The sequence below is a fragment of the Taudactylus pleione genome, unplaced genomic scaffold (assembly GCF_031769625.1).
Source record: "Taudactylus pleione unplaced genomic scaffold, aTauple2 ptg000473l, whole genome shotgun sequence".
In the NCBI taxonomy this organism is placed as follows: Eukaryota; Metazoa; Chordata; class Amphibia; order Anura; family Myobatrachidae; genus Taudactylus; species Taudactylus pleione.
Genome location: NW_028284875.1, coordinates 4,065,812 through 4,082,809, shown reverse-complemented (window position 1 = coordinate 4,082,809; position 16,998 = coordinate 4,065,812). Strand labels below are relative to the sequence as shown.

General features: G+C 38.0%; 7 non-coding genes across 7 annotated transcripts; all 7 read left to right on the top strand.

Annotated features, from left to right (window-relative positions):
* Positions 1–1,085: 1,085 nt before the first annotated feature.
* Positions 1,086–1,178, top strand: TRNAI-UAU (transfer RNA isoleucine (anticodon UAU)). The gene is given in 2 exon segments: positions 1,086–1,123; positions 1,143–1,178. It is a non-coding gene; the product is annotated as a tRNA-Ile (tRNA).
* Positions 1,179–2,597: 1,419 nt separating this feature from the next.
* TRNAI-UAU (transfer RNA isoleucine (anticodon UAU)) lies at positions 2,598–2,690 on the top strand. The gene is given in 2 exon segments: positions 2,598–2,635; positions 2,655–2,690. It is a non-coding gene; the product is annotated as a tRNA-Ile (tRNA).
* A 1,419-nt stretch (positions 2,691–4,109) lies between these two features.
* TRNAI-UAU (transfer RNA isoleucine (anticodon UAU)) lies at positions 4,110–4,202 on the top strand. The gene is given in 2 exon segments: positions 4,110–4,147; positions 4,167–4,202. It is a non-coding gene; the product is annotated as a tRNA-Ile (tRNA).
* Positions 4,203–5,621: 1,419 nt separating this feature from the next.
* TRNAI-UAU (transfer RNA isoleucine (anticodon UAU)) lies at positions 5,622–5,714 on the top strand. The gene is given in 2 exon segments: positions 5,622–5,659; positions 5,679–5,714. It is a non-coding gene; the product is annotated as a tRNA-Ile (tRNA).
* A 2,928-nt stretch (positions 5,715–8,642) lies between these two features.
* TRNAI-UAU (transfer RNA isoleucine (anticodon UAU)) lies at positions 8,643–8,735 on the top strand. The gene is given in 2 exon segments: positions 8,643–8,680; positions 8,700–8,735. It is a non-coding gene; the product is annotated as a tRNA-Ile (tRNA).
* A 1,419-nt stretch (positions 8,736–10,154) lies between these two features.
* Positions 10,155–10,247, top strand: TRNAI-UAU (transfer RNA isoleucine (anticodon UAU)). Its single transcript is given in 2 exon segments — positions 10,155–10,192; positions 10,212–10,247. It is a non-coding gene; the product is annotated as a tRNA-Ile (tRNA).
* Positions 10,248–11,666: 1,419 nt separating this feature from the next.
* Positions 11,667–11,759, top strand: TRNAI-UAU (transfer RNA isoleucine (anticodon UAU)). Its single transcript is given in 2 exon segments — positions 11,667–11,704; positions 11,724–11,759. It is a non-coding gene; the product is annotated as a tRNA-Ile (tRNA).
* Positions 11,760–16,998: the final 5,239 nt, after the last annotated feature.

The window sequence follows — 16,998 nt, the reverse complement described above, 5'->3', positions numbered from 1 at the left end:
CAATTAATGATTATACTAATGAAAAAATCAGTTTCACACAAAGATGTTACTAAGCCCCACTGGCCTAATGGATAAGGCACTGGCCTCCTAAGCTAGGGATTGTGGTTTCAAGTCTCATCTGGGCTTTATTTCATCCATATAATTTCTGGAGATGTTCCCTTTATTCTTGCTTGATACTGCACAAATGGCTCCACCAGAAACTTTTATCTGCTTAACAATCCGGTACTGTTCAGCTTGCAAAATTATGGCCCTGTATCTAAAAGCAGACATTTATCCTGATGACATTGTGGATTAGTTTCCGGATAAGTTTGCTATCACCTGGGACAGTGGCTTCAAGTCTCATCTAGGATGCATGTTCCTTTGATGCTCATTCTCATTCTAGAAGTTATGCTTTTTTTCAATGCAGGTGACTGTCTTAATGGTATTGCATGAAATCCATATATACCAAAACATACCTATTAAGTTTTAATTGCAATTTAATATCAGAGTGGCTACAAAATAACAATGTCTATGGCAATTGCTGATGGGTTTCTTGAAGTCCTTTCATCCATGTCATCAAAAGGGTAATTTTCTGCTTTTTATATTTCTTTGGACACTGACTTTACTGACAATTTAGGTGCTACAGACCAAAAAAACAATGTTTACCTTTAAATATAGAGCACAAGTGAGATTTAACTTATTTTTATTTAAAGATACTGCACTTTTTGGTATTATAGTGTATATTTTCCCTATGCAACATTGAAGTTACATATATTTATAGCAAATATTATTTAAGATAAATAAACAGGAATTATTTATAAACAGGAATTATTTTACAATTTTGATAATATTGAACTGTACAGCAATGGCATGAATTCATTGCAATATACACCTAAGGATACATAAAACTGGGCAATAACACAAATGCACAATATAATTGATTAACTTATGATTACAATATTACTTTTATTAGGTACTTTAGTATTGGGTGCAGTAGTTTAGTGGATTTAAAAAGTAACTAATTTAAAATTAATAAACCAAGTTAATATACTTAGTCAACTCGATGCTAAAATCACTCAACTAAAAATAATACACTTTGACCATGTGCTCCTGTGGCGCAATCGGTTAGCGCGCAGTACTTATAAGACAGTATCTGTTGAGCAATGCCGAGGTTGTGAGTTCAAGCCTCACCTGGAGCAAATGTAATTTTTTTTCTAATGTCATCAGTTAATGATTATCATCTGCTACCTGAACATCCTGATATGAAGGCAGAAAAAAATCACAAACATGACTGTTTTTAAGGTACCAGTACACACATCTGCTTTGGTTCATATGCACTGTAAACATTACTTTAGTTAGTCAACAAAATGGAATGCAAAAGACTACCTCTTTATTGGTAAAAGAGTTGCATCAATCTGTTTTGCTGCAATGTAACATGAGGGTCCACACTATTAGGTCTGGTTAGTACAATCACATTTCATGCTGGGATTTGTAAAGCAAAGAACACAAATAAACAGCTTTCCTATATCGCAACAATTAATGATTATACTAATGAAAAAATCAGTTTCACACAAAGATGTTACTAAGCCCCACTGGCCTAATGGATAAGGCACTGGCCTCCTAAGCTAGGGATTGTGGTTTCAAGTCTCATCTGGGCTTTATTTCATCCATATAATTACTGGAGATGTTCCCTTTATTCTTGCTTGATACTGCACAAATGGCTCCACCAGAAACTTTTATCTGCTTAACAATCCGGTACTGTTCAGCTTGCAAAATTATGGCCCTGTATCTAAAAGCAGACATTTATCCTGATGACATTGTGGATTAGTTTCCGGATAAGTTTGCTATCACCTGGGACAGTGGCTTCAAGTCTCATCTAGGATGCATGTTCCTTTGATGCTCATTCTCATTCTAGAAGTTATGCTTTTTTTCAATGCAGGTGACTGTCTTAATGGTATTGCATGAAATCCATATATACCAAAACATACCTATTAAGTTTTAATTGCAATTTAATATCAGAGTGGCTACAAAATAACAATGTCTATGGCAATTGCTGATGGGTTTCTTGAAGTCCTTTCATCCATGTCATCAAAAGGGTAATTTTCTGCTTTTTATATTTCTTTGGACACTGACTTTACTGACAATTTAGGTGCTACAGACCAAAAAAACAATGTTTACCTTTAAATATAGAGCACAAGTGAGATTTAACTTATTTTTATTTAAAGATACTGCACTTTTTGGTATTATAGTGTATATTTTCCCTATGCAACATTGAAGTTACATATATTTATAGCAAATATTATTTAAGATAAATAAACAGGAATTATTTATAAACAGGAATTATTTTACAATTTTGATAATATTGAACTCTACAGCAATGGCATGAATTCATTGCAATATACACCTAAGGATACATAAAACTGGGCAATAACACAAATGCACAATATAATTGATTAACTTATGATTAGAATATTACTTTTATTAGGTACTTTAGTATTGGGTGCAGTAGTTTAGTGGATTTAAAAAGTAACTAATTTAAAATTAATAAACCAAGTTAATATACTTAGTCAACTCGATGCTAAAATCACTCAACTAAAAATAATACACTTTGACCATGTGCTCCTGTGGCGCAATCGGTTAGCGCGCGGTACTTATAAGACAGTATCTGTTGAGCAATGCCGAGGTTGTGAGTTCAAGCCTCACATGGAGCAAATGTAATTTTTTTTCTAATGTCATCAGTTAATGATTATCATCTGCTACCTGAACATCCTGATATGAAGGCAGAAAAAAATCACAAACATGACTGTTTTTAAGGTACCAGTACACACATCTGCTTTGGTTCATATGCACTGTAAACATTACTTTAGTTAGTCAACAAAATGGAATGCAAAAGACTACCTCTTTATTGGTAAAAGAGTTGCATCAATCTGTTTTGCTGCAATGTAACATGAGGGTCCACACTATTAGGTCTGGTTAGTACAATCACATTTCATGCTGGGATTTGTAAAGCAAAGAACACAAATAAACGGCTTTCCTATATCGCAACAATTAATGATTATACTAATGAAAAAATCAGTTTCACACAAAGATGTTACTAAGCCCCACTGGCCTAATGGATAAGGCACTGGCCTCCTAAGCTAGGGATTGTGGTTTCAAGTCTCATCTGGGCTTTATTTCATCCATATAATTTCTGGAGATGTTCCCTTTATTCTTGCTTGATACTGCACAAATGGCTCCACCAGAAACTTTTATCTGCTTAACAATCCGGTACTGTTCAGCTTGCAAAATTATGGCCCTGTATCTAAAAGCAGACATTTATCCTGATGACATTGTGGATTAGTTTCCGGATAAGTTTGCTATCACCTGGGACAGTGGCTTCAAGTCTCATCTTGGATGCATGTTCCTTTGATGCTCATTCTCATTCTAGAAGTTATGCTTTTTTTCAATGCAGGTGACTGTCTTAATGGTATTGCATGAAATCCATATATACCAAAACATACCTATTAAGTTTTAATTGCAATTTAATATCAGAGTGGCTACAAAATAACAATGTCTATGGCAATTGCTGATGGGTTTCTTGAAGTCCTTTCATCCATGTCATCAAAAGGGTAATTTTCTGCTTTTTATATTTCTTTGGACACTGACTTTACTGACAATTTAGGTGCTACAGACCAAAAAAACAATGTTTACCTTTAAATATAGAGCACAAGTGAGATTTAACTTATTTTTATTTAAAGATACTGCACTTTTTGGTATTATAGTGTATATTTTCCCTATGCAACATTGAAGTTACATATATTTATAGCAAATATTATTTAAGATAAATAAACAGGAATTATTTATAAACAGGAATTATTTTACAATTTTGATAATATTGAACTCTACAGCAATGGCATGAATTCATTGCAATATACACCTAAGGATACATAAAACTGGGCAATAACACAAATGCACAATATAATTGATTAACTTATGATTAGAATATTACTTTTATTAGGTACTTTAGTATTGGGTGCAGTAGTTTAGTGGATTTAAAAAGTAACTAATTTAAAATTAATAAACCAAGTTAATATACTTAGTCAACTCGATGCTAAAATCACTCAACTAAAAATAATACACTTTGACCATGTGCTCCTGTGGCGCAATCGGTTAGCGCGCGGTACTTATAAGACAGTATCTGTTGAGCAATGCCGAGGTTGTGAGTTCAAGCCTCACCTGGAGCAATTGTAATTTTTTTTCTAATGTCATCAGTTAATGATTATCATCTGCTACCTGAACATCCTGATATGAAGGCAGAAAAAAATCACAAACATGACTGTTTTTAAGGTACCAGTACACACATCTGCTTTGGTTCATATGCACTGTAAACATTACTTTAGTTAGTCAACAAAATGGAATGCAAAAGACTACCTCTTTATTGGTAAAAGAGTTGCATCAATCTGTTTTGCTGCAATGTAACATGAGGGTCCACACTATTAGGTCTGGTTAGTACAATCACATTTCATGCTGGGATTTGTAAAGCAAAGAACACAAATAAACGGCTTTCCTATATCGCAACAATTAATGATTATACTAATGAAAAAATCAGTTTCACACAAAGATGTTACTAAGCCCCACCGGCCTAATGGATAAGGCACTGGCCTCCTAAGCTAGGGATTGTGGTTTCAAGTCTCATCTGGGCTTTATTTCATCCATATAATTACTGGAGATGTTCCCTTTATTCTTGCTTGATACTGCACAAATGGCTCCACCAGAAACTTTTATCTGCTTAACAATCCGGTACTGTTCAGCTTGCAAAATTATGGCCCTGTATCTAAAAGCAGACATTTATCCTGATGACATTGTGGATTAGTTTCCGGATAAGTTTGCTATCACCTGGGACAGTGGCTTCAAGTCTCATCTAGGATGCATGTTCCTTTGATGCTCATTCTCATTCTAGAAGTTATGCTTTTTTTCAATGCAGGTGACTGTCTTAATGGTATTGCATGAAATCCATATATACCAAAACATACCTATTAAGTTTTAATTGCAATTTAATATCAGAGTGGCTACAAAATAACAATGTCTATGGCAATTGCTGATGGGTTTCTTGAAGTCCTTTCATCCATGTCATCAAAAGGGTAATTTTCTGCTTTTTATATTTCTTTGGACACTGACTATACTGACAATTTAGGTGCTACAGACCAAAAAAACAATGTTTACCTTTAAATATAGAGCACAAGTGAGATTTAACTTATTTTTATTTAAAGATACTGCACTTTTTGGTATTATAGTGTATATTTTCCCTATGCAACATTGAAGTTACATATATTTATAGCAAATATTATTTAAGATAAATAAACAGGAATTATTTATAAACAGGAATTATTTTACAATTTTGATAATATTGAACTGTACAGCAATGGCATGAATTCATTGCAATATACACCTAAGGATACATAAAACTGGGCAATAACACAAATGCACAATATAATTGATTAACTTATGATTAGAATATTACTTTTATTAGGTACTTTAGTATTGGGTGCAGTAGTTTAGTGGATTTAAAAAGTAACTAATTTAAAATTAATAAACCAAGTTAATATACTTAGTCAACTCGATGCTAAAATCACTCAACTAAAAATAATACACTTTGACCATGTGCTCCTGTGGTGCAATCGGTCAGCGCGCAGTACTTATAAGACAGTATCTGTTGAGCAATGCCGAGGTTGTGAGTTCAAGCCTCACCTGGAGCAAATGTAATTTTTTTTCTAATGTCATCAGTTAATGATTATCATCTGCTACCTGAACATCCTGATATGAAGGCAGAAAAAAATCACAAACATGACTGTTTTTAAGGTACCAGTACACACATCTGCTTTGGTTCATATGCACTGTAATAATTACTTTAGTTAGTCAACAAAATGGAATGCAAAAGACTAGCTCTTTATTGGTAAAAGACTTGCATCAATCTGTTTTGCTGCAATGTAACATGAGGGTCCACACTATTAGGTCTGGTTAGTACAATCACATTTCATGCTGGGATTTGTAAAGCAAAGAACACAAATAAACGGCTTTCCTATATTGCAACAATTAATGATTATACTAATGAAAAAATCAGTTTCACACAAAGATGTTACTAAGCACCACTGGCCTAATGGATAAGGCACTGGCCTCCTAAGCTAGGGATTGTGGTTTCAAGTCTCATCTGGGCTTTATTTCATCCATATAATTACTGGAGATGTTCCCTTTATTCTTGCTTGATACTGCACAAATGGCTCCACCAGAAACTTTTATCTGCTTAACAATCCGGTACTGTTCAGCTTGCAAAATTATGGCCCTGTATCTAAAAGCAGACATTTATCCTGATGACATTGTGGATTAGTTTCCGGATAAGTTTGCTATCACCTGGGACAGTGGCAAGTCTCATCTAGGATGCATGTTCCTTTGATGCTCATTCTCATTCTAGAAGTTATGCTTTTTTTCAATGTAGGTGACTGTCTTAATGGTATTGCATGAAATCCGTATATACCAAAACATACCTATTAAGTTTTAATTGCAATTTAATATCAGAGTGGCTACAAAATAACAATGTCTATGGCAATTGCTGATGGGTTTCTTGAAGTCCTTTCATCCATGTCATCAAAAGGGTAATTTTCTGCTTTTTATATTTCTTTGGACACTGACTATACTGACAATTTAGGTGCTACAGACCAAAAAAACAATGTTTACCTTTAAATATAGAGCACAAGTGAGATTTAACTTATTTTTATTTAAAGATACTGCACTTTTTGGTATTATAGTGTATATTTTCCCTATGCAACATTGAAGTTACATATATTTATAGCAAATATTATTTAAGATAAATAAACAGGAATTATTTATAAACAGGAATTATTTTACAATTTTGATAATATTGAACTGTACAGCAATGGCATGAATTCATTGCAATATACACCTAAGGATACATAAAACTGGGCAATAACACAAATGCACAATATAATTGATTAACTTATGATTAGAATATTACTTTTATTAGGTACTTTAGTATTGGGTGCAGTAGTTTAGTGGATTTAAAAAGTAACTAATTTAAAATTAATAAACCAAGTTAATATACTTAGTCAACTCGATGCTAAAATCACTCAACTAAAAATAATACACTTTGACCATGTGCTCCTGTGGCGCAATCGGTTAGCGCGCGGTACTTATAAGACAGTATCTGTTGAGCAATGCCGAGGTTGTGACTTCAAGCCTTACCTGGAGCAAATGTAATTTTTTTTCTAATGTCATCAGTTAATGATTATCATCTGCTACCTGAACATCCTGATATGAAGGCAGAAAAAAATCACAAACATGACTGTTTTTAAGGTACCAGTACACACATCTGCTTTGGTTCATATGCACTGTAATAATTACTTTAGTTAGTCAACAAAATGGAATGCAAAAGACTAGCTCTTTATTGGTAAAAGACTTGCATCAATCTGTTTTGCTGCAATGTAACATGAGGGTCCACACTATTAGGTCTGGTTAGTACAATCACATTTCATGCTGGGATTTGTAAAGCAAAGAACACAAATAAACGGCTTTCCTATATTGCAACAATTAATGATTATACTAATGAAAAAATCAGTTTCACTCAAAGATGTTACTAAGCCCCACTGGCCTAATGGATAAGGCACTGGCCTCCTAAGCTAGGGATTGTGGTTTCAAGTCTCATCTGGGCTTTATTTCATCCATATAATTACTGGAGAAGTTCCCTTTATTCTTGCTTGATACTGCACAAATGGCTCCACCAGAAACTTTTATCTGCTTAACAATCCGGTACTGTTCAGCTTGCAAAATTATGGCCCAGTATCTAAAAGCAGACATTTATCCTGATGACATTGTGGATTAGTTTCCGGATAAGTTTGCTATCACCTGGGACAGTGGCTTCAAGTCTCATCTAGGATGCATGTTCCTTTGATGCTCATTCTCATTCTAGAAGTTATGCTTTTTTTCAATGCAGGTGACTGTCTTAATGGTATTGCATGAAATCCATATATACCAAAACATACCTATTAAGTTTTAATTGCAATTTAATATCAGAGTGGCTACAAAATAACAATGTCTATGGCAATTGCTGATGGGTTTCTTGAAGTCCTTTCATCCATGTCATCAAAAGGGTAATTTTCTGCTTTTTATATTTCTTTGGACACTGACTATACTGACAATTTAGGTGCTACAGACCAAAAAAACAATGTTTACCTTTAAATATAGAGCACAAGTGAGATTTAACTTATTTTTATTTAAAGATACTGCACTTTTTGGTATTATAGTGTATATTTTCCCTATGCAACATTGAAGTTACATATATTTATAGCAAATATTATTTAAGATAAATAAACAGGAATTATTTATAAACTGGAATTATTTTACAATTTTGATAATATTAAACTGTACAGCAATGGCATGAATTCATTGCAATATACACCTAAGGATACATAAAACTGGGCAATAACACAAATGCACAATATAATTGATTAACTTATGATTAGAATATTACTTTTATTAGGTACTTTAGTATTGGGTGCAGTAGTTTAGTGGATTTAAAAAGTAACTAATTTAAAATTAATAAACCAAGTTAATATACTTAGTCAACTCGATGCTAAAATCACTCAACTAAAAATAATACACTTTGACCATGTGCTCCTGTGGTGCAATCGGTCAGCGCGCAGTACTTATAAGAAAGTATCTGTTGAGCAATGCCGAGGTTGTGAGTTCAAGCCTCACCTGGAGCAAATGTAATTTTTTTTCTAATGTCATCAGTTAATGATTATCATCTGCTACCTGAACATCCTGATATGAAGGCAGAAAAAAATCACAAACATGACTGTTTTTAAGGTACCAGTACACACATCTGCTTTGGTTCATATGCACTGTAAACATTACTTTAGTTAGTCAACAAAATGGAATGCAAAAGACTACCTCTTTATTGGAAAAAGAGTTGCATCAATCTGTTTTGCTGCAATGTAACATGAGGGTCCACACTATTAGGTCTGGTTAGTACAATCACATTTCATGCTGGGATTTGTAAAGCAAAGAACCCAAATAAACGGCTTTCCTATATCGCAACAATTAATGATTATACTAATGAAAAAATCAGTTTCACACAAAGATGTTACTAAGCCCCACTGGCCTAATGGATAAGGCACTGGCCTCCTAAGCTAGGGATTGTGGTTTCAAGTCTCATCTGGGCTTTATTTCATCCATATAATTACTGGAGATGTTCACTTTATTCTTGCTTGATACTGCACAAATGGCTCCACCAGAAACTTTTATCTGCTTAACAATCCGGTACTGTTCAGCTTGCAAAATTATGGCCCTGTATCTAAAAGCAGACATTTATCCTGATGACATTGTGGATTAGTTTCCGGATAAATTTGCTATCACCTGGGACAGTGGCTTCAAGTCTCATCTAGGATGCATGTTCCTTTGATGCTCATTCTCATTCTAGAAGTTATGCTTTTTTTCAATGCAGGTGACTGTCTTAATGGTATTGCATGAAATCCATATATACCAAAACATACCTATTAAGTTTTAATTGCAATTTAATATCAGAGTGGCTACAAAATAACAATGTCTATGGCAATTGCTGATGGGTTTCTTGAAGTCCTTTCATCCATGTCATCAAAAGGGTAATTTTCTGCTTTTTATATTTCTTTGGACACTGACTTTACTGACAATTTAGGTGCTACAGACCAAAAAAACAATGTTTACCTTTAAATATAGAGCACAAGTGAGATTTAACTTATTTTTATTTAAAGATACTGCACTTTTTGGTATTATAGTGTATATTTTCCCTATGCAACATTGAAGTTACATATATTTATAGCAAATATTATTTAAGATAAATAAACAGGAATTATTTATAAACAGGAATTATTTTACAATTTTGATAAAATTGAACTGTACAGCAATGGCATGAATTCATTGCAATATACACCTAAGGATACATAAAACTGGGCAATAACACAAATGCACAATATAATTGATTAACTTATGATTAGAATATTACTTTTATTAGGTACTTTAGTATTGGGTGCAGAAGTTTAGTGGATTTAAAAAGTAACTAATTTAAAATTAATAAACCAAGTTAATATACTTAGTCAACTCGATGCTAAAATCACTCAACTAAAAATAATACAGTTTGACCATGTGCTCCTGTGGCGCAATCGGTCAGCGCGTTGTACTTATAAGACAGTATCTGTTGAGCAATGCTGAGGTTGTGAGTTCAACCCTCACCTGGAGCAAATGTAATTTTTTTTCTAATGTCATCAGTTAATGATTATCATCTGCTAGCTGAACATCCTGATATGAAGGCAGAAAAAAATCACAAACATGACTGTTTTTAAGGTACCAGTACACACATCTGCTTTGGTTCATATGCACTGTAAACATTACTTTAGTTAGTCAACAAAATGGAATGCAAAAGACTACCTCTTTATTGGTAAAAGAGTTGCATCAATCTGTTTTGCTGCAATATAACATGAGTGTCCACACTATTAGGTCTGGTTAGTACAATCACATTTCATGCTGGGATTTGTAAAGCAAAGAACACAAATAAACGGCTTTCCTATATCGCAACAATTAATGATTATACTAATGAAAAAATCAGTTTCACACAAAGATGTTACTAAGCCCCACTGGCCTAATGGATAAGGCACTGGCCTCCTACGCTAGGGATTGTGGTTTCAAGTCTCATCTGGGCTTTATTTCATCCATATAATTACTGGAGATGTTCCCTTTATTCTTGCTTGATACTGCACAAATGGCTCCACCAGAAACTTTTATCTGCTTAACAATCCGGTACTGTTCAGCTTGCAAAATTATGGCCCTGTATCTAAAAGCAGACATTTATCCTGATGACATTGTGGATTAGTTTCTGGATAAGTTTGCTATCACCTGGGACAGTGGCTTCAAGTCTCATCTAGGATGCATGTTCCTTTGATGCTCATTCTCATTCTAGAAGTTATGCTTTTTTTCAATGCAGGTGACTGTCTTAATGGTATTGCATGAAATCCATATATACCAAAACATACCTATTAAGTTTTAATTGCAATTTAATATCAGAGTGGCTACAAAATAACAATGTCTATGGCAATTGCTGATGGGTTTCTTGAAGTCCTTTCATCCATGTCATCAAAAGGGTAATTTTCTGCTTTTTATATTTCTTTGGACACTGACTTTACTGACAATTTAGGTGCTACAGACCAAAAAAACAATGTTTACCTTTAAATATAGAGCACAAGTGAGATTTAACTTATTTTTATTTAAAGATACTGCACTTTTTGGTATTATAGTGTATATTTTCCCTATGCAACATTGAAGTTACATATATTTATAGCAAATATTATTTAAGATAAATAAACAGAAATTATTTATAAACAGGAATTATTTTACAATTTTGATAATATTGAACTGTACAGCAATGGCATGAATTCATTGCAATATACACCTAAGGATACATAAAACTGGGCAATAACACAAATGCACAATATAATTGATTAACTTATGATTAGAATATTACTTTTATTAGGTACTTTAGTATTGGGTGCAGTAGTTTAGTGGATTTACAAAGTAACTAATTTAAAATTAATAAACCAAGTTAATATACTTAGTCAACTCGATGCTAAAATCACTCAACTAAAAATAATACACTTTGACCATGTGCTCCTGTGGCGCAATCGGTCAGCGCGCGGTACTTATAAGACAGTATCTGTTGAGCAATGCTGAGGTTGTGAGTTCAAGCCTCTCCTGGAGCAAATGTAATTTTTTTTCTAATGTCATCAGTTAATGATTATCATCTGCTACCTGATCATCCTGATATGAAGGCAGAAAAAAATCACAAACATGACTGTTTTTAAGGTACCAGTACACACATCTGCTTTGGTTCATATTAGGGGTGTGCACCGGCCACTTTTCGTGTTTTGTGTTTTGGTTTTGGATCTGGATCTTTCTTCGTGTTTTGGATCTGGATTGGTTTTGCCAAAACCACCCTTCCGTGTTTTGTGTTCTGGGTTTTGTGTTTTGGAGCTGTATTTTTTTGAAAAAAAGCATAAAAACAGCTAAAATCACAGAATTTGTAGGTTTTTCTGCTCCTATGCTATTATTAACCTCAATAACCTTAATTTCCACTCATTTCCAGTCTATTCTGAACACCTCACACCTCACAATAGTGTTTTTATGTCCAAAAGGTTGCACCGAGGTAGCTGGATGACTATGCTAAGCGACACGAGTGGGCGGCACAAACACGTGACCCATCTAGGAGTGACACTGCAGTGGCAGACAGGATGGCAGTTAGAAAAACTAGGCCCCAAACTGTACATAATGCAAAGAAAAAAAGAGGTGCAAGATGGAATTGTCCTTGGGCCCTCCCACCCACCCTTATGTTGTATAAACAGGACATGCACACTTTAACAAATCAATCATTTCAGCGCCAGGGTCTGCCACACAACTGTGGCTGAAATGATTGGTTCGTTTGGGCCCCCACAAAACAAGCTGGCAATTAATGTGTCCCTGCACAAACTGGCTCTACGGAGGCAAGATGTCATCCTCATCCTCCTCATCCACCGATTCCTCACCCTCTTCAGTGTGTACATCCTCATCCTCACAAAGTATTAACTCGTCCCCACTTGAATCCACCACCACAGGTCCCTCTGTACGTTCTGGAGGCTGGTCTCCCTGGAAGAGCTGATAATTCATTTTGATGAACATCATCTTCTCCACATTCTGTGGAAGCAACCTCCTACGCCTTTCGCTGACAAGGTTCCCGGCTGCACTAAACACTCTTTCGGAGTACACACTGGAGGGGGGGCAACTCAGGTAAAATAGAGCCAGTTTGTACAGGGGCCTCCAAATTGCCTCTTTTTCCTGCCAGTACAGGTATGGACTGTCTGACATGCCTACTTGGATGCTGTCACCGATGTAATCCTCCACCATTCTGTCAATGGTGACAGTATCATATGCAGTGACAGTAGACATGTCAGAAATTGTTGCCAGGTCCTTCAGTCCGGACCAGATGTCCAAACTTGGTCCTGCCTGCCCTGCATCACCGCCAGCGGGTTGCTTAGGATACCTAAGTTTTTTCCTGGCAGCCCCAGTTGCGGGAGAAAATGAAGAAGGAGCCGTTGACGTGTCACGTTCCGCTTCAGCTGACAGTGTGTTCACCAGCAGGTCTTTGCACCTCTGCAGGCTTGTGTCGGCCGGAAAGAGAGACACCACATAGGCTTTAAACCTAGGATCGAGCACGGTGGCCAAAATGTAGTGGTCTGATTTCAACAGATTGACCACCCTGGAATCCTGGCAAAGCGAATGAAGGGCTTCATCCACAAGTCCCACATGCCGAGCGGAATCGCTCCGTCTTAGCTCCTCCTTCACTTTCTCCAGCTGCTTCTGCAAAAGCCTGATGAGGGGAATGACCTGACTCAAGCTGGCAGTGTCTGAACTGACTTCACGTGTGGCAAGTTCGAAGGGCTGAAGAACCTTGCACAACACGGAAATCATTCTCCACTGCGCTTGAGTCAGGTGCATACCCCCTCCTTTGCCTATGTCATAGGTGGATGTATAGGCTTGTATGGCCTTTTGCTGCTCCTCCATCCTCTGAAGCATATAGAGGGTTGAGTTCCACCGCGTCACAACCTCTTGCTTCAGGTGATGGCGGGGCAGGTTCAAGAGTGTTTGCTGGCGCTCCAGTCTTCGGCACGCAGTCGCTGAATGGCGAAAGTGGCCAGAAATTTTTCGGGCCACCCAAAGCGTCTCCTGCACGCCCCTGTCGCTTTTCAGAAAATTCTGCACCACCAAGTTTATTGTGTGAGCAAAACATGGGACGTGCTGGAATTTGCCCAGATGTAATGCCCGCACAATATTGGTGGCGTTGTCAGATATCACAAATCCCCAGGAGAGTCTAAGTGGGGTAAGCCACTGGGCGATGATTTCCCTCAGTTTCTCTAAGAGGTTGTCGGCGGTGTGCCTCTTACTGAAACCGGTGATACACAGCGTAGCCTGCCTTGTAACGAGCTGGCGTTTCTGAGATGCTGCTACTGGTGACGCTGCTGCTGTTGCTGCGTAAGGTGATACATCTACCCAGTGGGCTGTCACAGTCATATAGTCCTTAGTCTGCCCTGTTCCACTTGTCCACATGTCCGTGGTTAAGTGGACATTGTGTACAACGGCATTTTTCAGGACACTGAGGACACTTTTTCTGACGTTTCTGTACAGTCTCGGTATCGCCTGCCTAGTGAAGTGGAATCTAGACGGGATTTGGAACCGGGGACACACTACCTCCATCAATTGTCTAAATCCCACTGCACTAATGGCGGATACCGGACGCACGTCTAACACCAACATAGCAGTCAAGGCCTCAGTTATACGTTTTGCTTCAGGATGACTGCTGTCGTACTTCATCCTCCTCGCTAAGGACTGTTGGAGGGTCAATTGTTTAGTAAAAGTAGTGGTGTTCCTACTTCCTCTCTGGGATGATGAACGACTCCCAGCAGCAGCAGCAACAGCAGCAGCGGCAGCAGTAGGCGTAGCAATGCAGGATCCTCCGGAGGAATCCCGGATAGGAGAGTCAGTCATGCCAGTGATATGGCCTGCAGGACTACTTCCGATCCTGACTAAGGAGGAAATTGACGAGGAGGGAGTTGACGGTGTGGTTTGCAGGCGCTTGGATACAACAGGACAACGGGATTTAGGTGTCCCTGGACTGCTTACGGTCTGAGCCAAAGTTTCTGAACTTGACAGTAACTTTTTATGAACGCGCTGCAGGTGCCGTATAAGGGAGGATGTTCCTAGGTGGTTGACGTCCCTACCCCTACTTATTTCACCTTTACATATGGTACATATGGCAAGACAGTTGTTGTCCGGATTTGGATAGAAATATTGCCAGACCAAAGAGGTGGAATGTTTGGTCTTCTGCCCAGGCATGACCGTGATGGGCTTTTTCATCCCACGGACAACAACTGTCTCCCCCGGAGCCTGATTTAAACAAACCACATCACCATCAGAATCCTCCTCGCCAACTTCCTCCTCAGCGCCAGCTACACCAGTATCCTCATCCTGTTGTACTTCAACAGTGACATCTTCAATTTGCATATCAGCAAGTGGACTGTGGGTGCTCCTTTCAGCACTTGCAGGGGGCGTGCAAATGGTGGAAAGAGCCACCTCTTCCCGTCCAGTGCTGGGAAGGTCAGGCATCGCAACCACCACCACACTTGGACTCTCCTTGGGGATTTGTGATATCTTCTTAGAAAGCACAGTTCTTCGCTGTGCTTTTGCCAGCTTAACTCTTTTGATTTTTTTAGTGGGAGGAGTGCTTCCATCGTCATGTGAAGCTGAACCACTAGTCATGAACATACTAGGGATCGACCTTAGCCGTTCCTTGCCACTCCGTGTTGTAAATGGCATATTGGCAAGTTTACGTTTCTCTTCAGCTGATTTAAATGTCTTTTTCAAGGTCATTTTCCTGAACTTTGCCATTTGGGATTGTATGTGCCCTCTACTATGACATTGGGCATCGGCCTTGGCAGACGACGTTGATGGCATGTTATCGTCTATGTCATGACTAGTGGCAGCAGCTTCAGCACTAGGAGGAAGTGGTTCTTGATCTTTCTCTATTTTATTTTTATCGGAGAAAGTTTGGTCCTCCATTTATGTTATATCGATTTGATATATACGTGCGGCTAAACACAGAAAATAATTTTTTTTTTGGTTTGGACTGGAGTGTACTTTGTGGGTTACAGCACCCTTTAACGGTCAAGCCAGCCGGCCCTTTACTTATGACACAGGCGCACTCTTGGCACTACTTTGTTGATGCACGTGCGGCTACTGCGCACACAATTCACAAACACAGAAAATAATTTTTTTTTGGTTTGGACTGGAGTGTACTTTGGGGGTTACAGCACCCTTTAACGGTCAAGCCAGCCGGCCCTTTACTTATGACACAGGCGCACGCTTGGCACTACTTTGTTGATGCACGTGCGGCTACTGCGCACACAATTCACAAACACAGAAAATAATTTTTTTTTGGTTTGGACTGGAGTGTACTTTCGGGGGTTACAGCACCCTTTAACGGTCAAGCCAGCCGGCCCTTTACTTATGACACAGGCGCACGCTTGGCACTACTTTGTTGATGCACGTGCGGCTACTGCGCACACAATTCACAAACACAGAAAATAATTTTTTTTTAGGTTTGGACTGGAGTGTACTTTCGGGGGTTACAGCACCCTTAACGGTCAAGCCAGCCGGCCCTTTACTTATGACACAGGCGCACGCTTGGCACTACTTTGTTGATGCACGTGCGGCTACTGCGCACACAATTCACAAACACAGAAAATAATTTTTTTTTGGGTTTGGACTGGAGTGTACTTTCGGGGGTTACAGCACCCTTAACGGTCAAGCCAGCCGGCCCTTTACTTATGACACAGGCGCACGTTTGGCACTACTTTGTTGATGCACGTGCGGCTACTGCGCACACAATTCACAAACACAGAAAATAATTTTTTTTTTGGTTTGGACTGGAGTGTACTTTCGGGGGTTACAGCACCCTTAACGGTCAAGCCAGCCGGCCCTTTACTTATGACACAGGCGCACGCTTGGCACTACTTTGTTGATGCACGTGCGACTACTGCGCACACAATTCACAAACACAGAAAATAATATTTTTTTTGGTTTGGACTGGAGTGTACTTTCGGGGGTTACAGCACCCTTAACGGTCAAGCCAGCCGGCCCTTTACTTATGACACAGGCGCACGCTTGGCACTACTTTGTTGATGCACGTGCGGCTACTGCGCACACAATTCACAAACACAGAAAATAATTTTTTTTTGGTTTGGACTGGAGTGTACTTTCGGGGGTTACAGCACCCTTAACGGTCAAGCCAGCCGGCCCTTTACTTATGACACAGGCGCACGCTTGGCACTACTTTGTTGATGCATGTGCGGCTACTGCGCACACAATTCACAAACACAGAAAATAATTTTTTTTTTGGTTTGGACTGGAGTG